This window comes from Silurus aristotelis (assembly GCF_946808225.1).
Source record: "Silurus aristotelis genome assembly, chromosome: 22".
In the NCBI taxonomy this organism is placed as follows: Eukaryota; Metazoa; Chordata; class Actinopteri; order Siluriformes; family Siluridae; genus Silurus; species Silurus aristotelis.
In genome coordinates this window covers 11,562,669-11,572,797 of record NC_139595.1, presented here as the reverse complement: position 1 = coordinate 11,572,797, position 10,129 = coordinate 11,562,669, and the positions used below count along the sequence as shown (strand labels likewise).

The 10,129-nt window shown below is 35.2% G+C and overlaps 1 pseudogene across 1 annotated transcript; it reads left to right on the top strand.

Moving 5' to 3' along the window:
• The first annotated feature begins 3,603 nt into the window (after window positions 1-3,603).
• LOC310717078 lies at window positions 3,604-5,788 on the top strand (annotated as a pseudogene). The gene is made up of 2 exons: window positions 3,604-3,631; window positions 4,499-5,788. The product of its transcript is annotated as an uncharacterized misc_RNA (transcript).
• The last annotated feature ends 4,341 nt before the right edge of the window (window positions 5,789-10,129 follow it).

Genomic DNA, 10,129 nt, shown 5'->3' with positions numbered 1-10,129 from the left:
TGAGAATTCATATTTTCCCAAGAAAGAAATATGTAAAAAGTATGAAAAAAGTCATATTTCAAAACACGATTTGGCATGTGAGATATTTTAGTTTTTTGAGTACATATTGTATTTTGTAACAGATATTATTAATATAAAAATTAAATTTTTTCATAATTATTATTTTTGTATAAACCAATCAGTTTCCCCCTTTTTCCAATTTTGACCATTTTTGAATGAAATTATGCTTATAAATATGAAAATTCAGATTTTCCCAATAGATGATTGGGAAAAAGATAAAAAAGAATTATGAAAAAAGTCATATTTCTGTCAAAACATGATTTCTCCTCATTTCTTTTTAGTTGTTTTGTTCACCTATTGCCTTTTGTAACTGTTATTAATAAAATTATGCTAATTAATATAAAAATTTGTATTTTTGTAATTACTTTAAAACTAAAAAGAATATGATCACAATAAAAATACAAGTAAATAATACAAACAAACAAAAAATAAAAAACTAACAAAACTTATGTATAAAGGGGGGTGGGGAGGCAGGGGAGGGTTACCTACATATTAAGCATACATTTATGCTTAATAAATGCATATAAGCATAAATGTATGCTTAATATGTAGGTAACCCCACTTTATACATATATACACATACATACATACTGTGTGTGTGTATATATATATATATATATATATATATATATATATATATATATATATATATATATATATATATATATATATATATATATATATATATATATATATATATATATATATATATATAAAGCTCAAATACCACTGACTGACTCACTCACTCATCACGAAATCTCAAAAACCACTGAACGGATTGCAATGAAATTTGGAACATACCTTCCTCCTGGGTCTTAGGTGCTCACTAAGACAGGGTTTTGAAAAATTCTCCCTGGATCGTGGCTAACTCGCGAAAAACGCGATTTCTCACGCATCGTAAACTCTTCGAAATAACAGTACGGATCCTCATGAAACTTACTACATTGTTTTTTATTACATGTTAGATGCACGATAAAAATTTTTTTTTAAGTAGTTTGCTCTGTATCGGTACTACAAAGGGGTAGTACGTTATTTGTTGACGTTACGTTCTGATCTCTGATCATCCAGTCCTGCTCAGTGATTACTGCTTATTGCCATATTGCTTAGCATTCTGCCTTACGTAGCGAAGCACGGGTACTTTCAGCTAGTATACATATATAGACACAAAGATATACATTCATACGTACACATACATACACGTACACACACACACCTAAAACACATTTTGTCAAAAACAATGGCACAACAATATCCAAAATTAATATATGTTAAGCCAAGCTACCTGGAAAATTGACTCGGATCGACTACCTACAAAAAACCTATAAAGGGATTCCATGTTCTGAAAAACTTTTCAGGTTTTCTTTTAAAAAATATACGAGTTTTTCCAAAGCCAGACAACGAGACAGTTCTTGTAACCATTGTTTAAAATGAGGGCCTTCTGTATTTTACAAATAACAAGCTAATACAAGTTTTGCTTGTAATAAACAGAATATCAAAATCTTCTTATCAGAGCTAGTAAAGGTGCACGTTGAAGAGAAAATATTTAGTATACAGAGTTTAGGACACTTGGGGACGTTTTGTTTCAACACCAGGGATAAAAAATTTAAAACTTTTTCCCAAAAACATTCAACTTGGGGGCATTTCCATAAACAGTGATAGTATTAATTGTCTAAGTTTGGGCCTTTAGGCAGATACACTGAGACTCATCATGCGTTATTTTCTTTTATATCTCGACACCATGCCAGACGTTTATCTTCAGAATTTTGCCTACCCCCATTGAAGTGGTCTAAAGTAACCTTTTTTGAAGGGGATAGATCCGGCAATGAAGAGGAATGATGTTGTATCTTGTCAATAAAATTCCTTATTTGAAGATATTTAAAAAAAATTTTAGGTAGATCAACTTTTGTTTTTAATTCCTGAAAACTAAGCATAGATTTTATTACTAAATAAATCTCCCGCCTTACACAAACCTTTTGTTGCCCGAATTTTGTGTGTCCCAGGTGTAAAGTTAGTATTACCCCAAATAGAGGTAAATTGTGATAATTGTGGTAACCTCCCCAAGATGTTTCAAGAATTCATACCATACCACAATAGTATTTTCAACAAATGGATTGGAAGTAGTTTTTTTTTATTTAGATAGGGGTCCTGAGTATAAATATAGATTCAAGGGCAGTTGTCTTTAATCCGTAGCCAAGGGATAGAATTTTTATTTCCATAAGCATAATTTTATGAAAAAACTTTACAAAGAACAATTTGTAAAAAACTTTAAAAAAAATTAGTATTACCAACTGTCATGAAATTATGACAATTGATATAAAAATTCATATTTTCATAATGAGTGTCATTTAGGTCAAATTTGTCAAATTTCAAACCATGATTTATGAAAATGTTTATATCAGATTTTCATGACACGTTATTTATTTAAAATAGTGATATTTCATGTAAGTGTTTTCGTTAACTTGCTGCACCCTTTTACGTTTTGTGAAATTATGATTCTGAATATGAAAACTCATATTTTTATAATTACTTTCATTTATGTATAACAGACTTTGTCATGTATTTTTTCCTTTCCCCCCCCCTTTTTAACGGTCTTTAATTTCGGTCAAAAAAATTCCTCCAATGCTAATTATTATAAAAATTCATATTTTCATAATAACTCATTTTTGTATGAAAAAGTCATGTTTTAACGAAACATAATTTTTAATGTCATGTTTTTTGCCCTTATTCTATTTTTTTATGTTTTTTAATGAAATTATGTCTATGAATATGAAAATGCATATTTTCCCAATAGATTAAAAAAAATGAAAAATTATGAAAAAAGTTATAGTTTTGTCAAAACATGGTTTGGTATGTAACATTTTTTTTTTTTTTGTACGTATTATACTTTGTAACTTTTTTTCATGAAAGTTTGCTTATGAAAATAAAAATTACTATATTTATAATATAATTTTTATGATAAAACTTATACTTTTTGTCAAAACTTATTTGTCATGTAATGTTCGTATAACTATCATATTTTCAAAACAATAGACATTTTTGTCAGAACTTGATATGTATTTTTTTCCTCAATGTATTGTACCATTTTACTTTTTTTCATGAGTTATGCCTTTGAATATAAACATTCATATTTTCACAGTAACTGTCATTGTTCTCAAAACAGATCTGTTGTTACAATCTTCACTTTTTGCAATTTTAACAGTTCTTTAATGAAATTAAGCTTAAAAATTAATATTTTCATATTAACTACTTTATTTTTAAGAAAATAAATCACTTTTTTTTTTTTTTACTTTTGGCATGTCTACCCCTCCTTTTCTTGTTACATTCTCAAACACAGGACATTCTATGGCACACCAGATGATTATGTGTAAGAAAGGTCATATCACATGTAAATAACGACGGAAAATGTTCGTTTAATTTCTTTACAAAGGTTTATCGTGACTGGTATACAGGTCCCATTCCCACAGCAATAAAACAAATAATAAAAAACGTTTAATAGAGTTAAGAAAACATAACTTTATGCAAGGGGCGTGGGCCCCACTACAAATGTATACAGGCGAGGTGCCTCCCACAGGTCTGTAAGAACCAATCAATGCAAACTTCCATTGCTAAATTAAGTTTACATAATGCTTACTCTATCTGGGTATTTAAGGAGAACTGACCAACAATTCGGGGAATCTCTAAACAGATCTCCCACACAATTACTTAGTGTCGTGTTTTATCAGGTATGAAAGGTTTTTATATTTCCTGTTTGAATGTAAATACTATTAGTTTGTATTTGTGTTATTTTTTATTTTGTATTATGAATTGGCTTTAAATTGTGATTTTCTCCCTGAGGTTCCTCCAGCTCCAGTCACCTCCCACCTCGTGATGATTAAGGACCTTTGAAGAAGTAGATGCCGAACTCGCAAACATCCCGAACCATCTAGAGACGTACCAGTGCCAACTGGATCCCACTACATGTGTGGAGTTTTGACATTAGACCTCCTGGAGGGTTTAAAGGCTCTGGCATGGAGAAACTGATGCTGGATCTGTGATGATCACAAATGCTGAGCTCATAAAACTAGGAGCTACTAACCATAAATACCATATAAAACTGCAGAAAGAACATCACTTATAATCTTATACTCCAGTGCTCATGTGAATTCTCACTCTCCAGTGTTTTGTATTGTTAAAGATTTATGATTACACTCTCGATGTCAGCCAAATGAGGATGGGTTCCCTTTTGAGTATGGTTCCTCTCAAGGTTTCTTCCTCATTACATCTAGGGGAGTTTTTCCTTGCCACAGTTGCAACGGCTTACTCATCAGGGATAAATGCACACCATTCACCTTAACTGTTGATTTCTGTAAAGCTGCTTTGAGACAATGTCTGTTGTGAAAAGCGCTATACAAATAAACTTGACTTGACTTGACTTGACTCAGTTAATTCCATTGCTAAGATCTATTCACTGCTGCTAGACAAGAAATCCTTGATCTTCGTCTGTACAAGACACCTAGACATGTTTTGAATGACCTCATAGACATCTTAGATCTACATAGGTGGTATGAATCAGAAAAAATGAAAAATGTAAGATATTCTGAGTTACTATCCACCATAATGATGTTCACAGGAAATGAATGTAATGGATGTATTGGGTTTTTTGTCAGTTTTTCTTTAATCAGTTTCCCCAGATCAGGTTTTTCCAAATTCCACTACCATACGCTCTATGGGCGTGGTAGTGAAGGATCAGGTAATTAAATGGGATCACCTCACTGGATACATGACACAAAAGGGTACTGAGACCTTGTTTACCAGTCACACATGTTGCCATGAAACACACAATTATGTTATCTGTACATGTAACACTTCGCAACCTTTCTCCCCCAATGACACCAAACTTATAAATGCTCAGTCACTGCATGGTTATTCTGATGTTGTCCAGGTGTCTCATTCACAGTGGTGCGTTGTCAGTGAAATGAATTATTTTACCTCCGGAGGACTGACCTGCTCTGCTAATCACTTGTTCTGCTTGGAAGTGACAGAGGACTTTTCAATGGGCCAAGTCAACATTTTAGGAAAAATGCCACTGGACACAGAGACCTCACCATGGTGGGATGACACTTTCTATGAGCAAGGTACCCAAGCTGTGGTTGACGCGATGGACCTGACACAAAGGCTGATCCTGCAAACTGAATACCACCTCAACCAAGCACAGGTTGAAACCAACCTGGCACGAAAGACTGCACAACTCTTATCCAGTTCATTCACTTGGTCAGCACAGTACACCTACACCTGGTGGGACTGGATGTTCCGGGGGTGTGCCATTGGCAGTGCCCTGGCAGTGCCCTGATCTTCACCTTCACCATGTTCCAGTGCTGTTACTTCAGGCACCTCATCCGATCTACACAAGAATCCACACCCCTTGCCCTTGCCCTCAGCCCACTGCAGATACCCGTGTTCCAAAGACACTAAAAATAAAAAATTGCTTTGTCTGACCCCGCAGGTACCCTATTCAAATTCGCCCACGGGGCCAAGTGGGGAAATAACTGTAAGACTTTTGCTTGATCCTGACCAAAAGGTCGGCCCTCCCCGAGAACACAGCATGGATGCCCGAGAGTGCAGGGTGTGCTTGGTAGGTGCCCGAGGCAACAAGAACATCAAAAGAGAACTCTTTAAGTTTCCTCCAGGACTCACGGCAGGGGACCAAGACCCCACAACACCCCTCTCAAGAACCAGAACTTTATCTGGAATACAGAAGGCTCCCAGGAGAGCTACCCTTGGTCTTCAAACACCACATCTGCAGACAAATGTCTGACCCCTCTACCCCTCCTTTTCTTGTTACATTCTCAAACACAGGACATTCTATAGCACACCAGATGATTATCTGTAAGAAAGGTCATATCACATGTAAATAATGACGGAAAATGTTCATGTTTCATTTCTTTACAAAGGTTTATCGCGACTGGTACACAGGTCCCATTCCCACAGCAATAAAACAAATAATAAAAAAGGTTTAATAGAGTTAAGAAAACATAACTCTATGCAAGGGGCGTGGGCCCCACTACAAATGTATACAGGCGAGGTGCCTCCCACAGGTCTGTAAGAACCAATCAATGCAAACTTCCATTGCTAAATAATGTTTACATAAGGCTTACTCTATCTGGGTATTTAAGGAGAACTGACCAACAATTCGGGGAATCTGTAAACAGATCTCCCGCACAATTTCTGTGTGTCATGTTTTATCAGGTATGAAAGGTTTTATATTTCCTGTTTAAATGTAAATACTATTGGTTTGTATTTGTGTTATTTTTTTATTATATTATGAATTAGCTTTAAATTATGATTTTCTTACCTGGTTAATAAATTGTTATGTTTGATTTTATTCTGGGTTGCTCGGTAAATGTTGACACTGCAAGTAATAACGTTGGATCCGTAGTTACCCTAAGGACTGAAATCGGGCTAGGTTCGGCCTAAATCCCAGTTAGATAGTGAATAGGAGAATGGTAGGAGAATGCTGAGGATGGAGCCACCAGGTAGGAGGAAAAGAGGAAGGCCAAGGAAGAGGTTCATGGATGTGGTGAGGGAAGACATGCAGGTAGTTGGTGTAAAAGAGGCAGATGTAGAGGACAGGGTGGTATGGAGATGGATGATCCGCTGTGGCGACCCCTAATGGGAGCAGCCGAAAGAAGAAGAAGAAGATATGAATTGTCATAATTTCATGACAGTTGGTGATACTAAACATTTTTTTTAGTTTTTTTGTTTATGTATTGTACTTTGTAACGTTTTTTCATGAAATTATGTTTAGCGAAAAAAAAAAAAAATTCTATCCCTTGGCTACGGATTGAGGCCTGTACATCCGGACAACTGCCCTTAAATCTATATTTGTACTCAGGACCCCTACCTAAATTGAAAAAAGCTACTTCCAATCCATTTGTTGAAAATACTATTGTGGTATGGTATGAATTCTTGAAACATTTTGGGAAGGTTACCTCAGTTATCACAATTTACCTCTATTTGAGGTAATACTAACTTTACACCTGGGACACACGATGATGGATTAAAAATTTGGGCAACAAAAGGTTTGTGTAAGGCGGGAGATTTATTTAGTAATAAAACTATGCTTAGTTTTCAGGAATTAAAACAAAAGTTTGATCTAACTAAAAAATTTTTTAAATATTTTTAAATTAGGAATTTTATTAAAGAGATACAAAATCATTCCCTTTTTATTGCTGGATCTATCCCCTTTAGAAAAAGTTACTTTAGACCACTTCAATGGGGGGGTAGGCAAATTTAAATGCTTTATAGACTAATCTCCACTAAGTGCAAGGAAAATACAGAAGATAAACGTCTGGCATGGTTTTGAGATATAAATGAAAATATAACGGATGATGAGTGTTAGTGTATCTGTCTAAAGGCCCAAACTCAGACAATTAATACGAGATTCAAGCTTCTGCAACATAAATGGATTATGAGAGTATACATAACTCCTTAATTGCTAAGCAAATTTAATCCCAACATTCCCGATCAATGTATAAAATGTTTATATCACTGTTTATGGAAATGCCCCCAAGTTGAATGTTTTTGGGAAAAAGTTTTAGATTTTTTTATCCTTGGTGTTGAAACAAAACATTCCCAAGTGTCCTAAACTAAATATGTCTACTAAATATTTTCCCTGCAACGTGCACCTTTACTAGCTCTGATAAGAAGATTTTGATATTCTGTTTATAACAAGCAAAATTTGTTTTAGCTTGTTATTTGAAAAATACAGAAGGCCCTCATTTTAAACAATGATTAAAGGCTTTGGAAAAACTCATATTTTTTAAAGCAAACCTTTTTGCTTTTTTTTTCTGAATATGGAATCCCTTTATAGGTTTTTTGGTGGTAGTCGATCCGAGTCAATTTTTCAGATAGCTTGGATTAACAAATATACTTTTTGGATATTGTTGTGCCATTGATTTTGACAAATTGTGTTTTAGGTGTGTATGTATGTGTACGTATGAATGTATATCTTTGTGTATATATATATATATATATATATATATATATATATATATAAATATATATATATATATATATATATATATATATATATATATATATATATATATATATAAATATATATATATATATATATATATATATATATATATATATATATATATATATATATATATATATATATATATACATACAGTGAGTAAAATAAGTATTTGAACACCCTGCTATTTTGCAAGTTCTCCCACTTAGAAATCATAGAGGGGTCTGAAATTGTCATCGTAGGAGCATGTCCACTGTGAGAGACATAATCTTTAAAAAAAAAATCCAGAAAGCACAATGTATGATTTTTTAACTATTTATTTGTATGATACAGCTGCAAATAAGTATTTGAACAACTGAGAAAGTCAATGTTAATATTTGGTACAGTAGCCTTTGTTTGCAATTACAGAGGTCAAACGTTTCCTGTAGCTTTTCAGGAACTTTTCAGATGAGACTAAAATAGAACTTTTGGGTCATAATTCCACTAAACACCATCCCTACTGTGAAGCATGGGGGTGGTAGCATCATGCTTTGGGGGTGTTTTTCGGCACATGGGACAGGGCGACTGCACAGTATTAAGGAGAGGATGAGTGGGGCCATGTATTGCGAGATTTTGGGGAACAACCTCCTTCCCTCAGTTAGAGCATTAAAGATGGGTCGAGGCTGGGTCTTCCAACAGGACAATGACCCGAAGTTTGCACACCTGGGTTTGCACACACTGCAGGAGGGATTTTGGCCCACTCCTCCACAAAGATCTTCTCTAGATCAGTCAGGTTTCTGGCCTGTCGCTGAGAAACACAGAGTTTGAGCTCCCTCCAAATATTCTCTATTGGGTTTAGGTCTGGAGACTGGCTAGGCCACACCAGAACCTTGATATGCTTCTTACAGAGCCACTCCTTGGTTATCCTGGCTGTGTGCTTCGGGTCATTGTCCTGTTGGAAGACCCAGCCTCGACCCATCTTTAATGCTCTAACTGAGGGAAGGAGGTTGTTCCCCAAAATCTCGCAATACATGGCCCCACTCATCCTCTCCTTAATACTGTGCAGTCGCCCTGTCCCATGTGCCGAAAAACACCCCCAAAGCATGATGCTACCACCCCCATGCTTCACAGTAGGGATGGTGTTTAGTGGAATTATGACCCAAAAGTTCTATTTTAGTCTCATCTGACCACATGACTTTCTCCCATGACTCCTCTGGATCATCCAAATGGTCATTGGCAAACTTAAGACGTGCCTGGACATGTGCTGGTTTATGCAGGGGAACCTTCCGTGCCATGCATGATTTCAAACCATGACGTCTTAGTGTATTACCAACAGTAACCTTGGAAACGGTGGTCCCAGCTCTTTTCAGGTCATTGACCAGCTCCTTCCGTGTAGTTCTGGGCTGATTTCTCACCTTTCTTAGGATCATTGAGACCCCACGAGGTGAGATCTTGCATGGAGCCCCAGTCAGAGGGAGATTGACAGTCATATTTAGCTTCTTCCATTTTCTAATGATTGCTCCAACAGTGGACCTTTTTTCACCAAGCTGCTTGGCAATTTCCCCGTAGCCCTTTCCAGCCTTGTGGAGGTGTACAATTTTGTCTCTAGTGTCTTTGGACAGCTCTTTGGTCTTGGCCATGTTGGTAGTTGGATTCTAACTGATTGTATAGGGTGGACAGGTGTCTTTATACAGCTAACGACCTCAAACAGGTGCATCTAATTTAGGATAATAAATGAAGTGGAGGTGGACATTTTAAAGGCAGACTAACAGGTCTTTGAGGGTCAGAATTCTAGCTGATAGACAGGTGTTCAAATACTTATTTGCAGCTGTATCATACAAATAAATCGTTTAAAAATCATATATTGTGATTTCAGGATTTTTTTTTTTAGATTATGTCTCTCACAGTGGACATGCACCTACGATGACAATTTCAGACCCCTCCATGATTTCTAAGTGGGAGAACTTGCAAAATAGCAGGGTGTTCAAATACTTATTTTCCTAACTGTATATATATATATATATATATATATATATATATATATATATATATATATATATATATATATATATA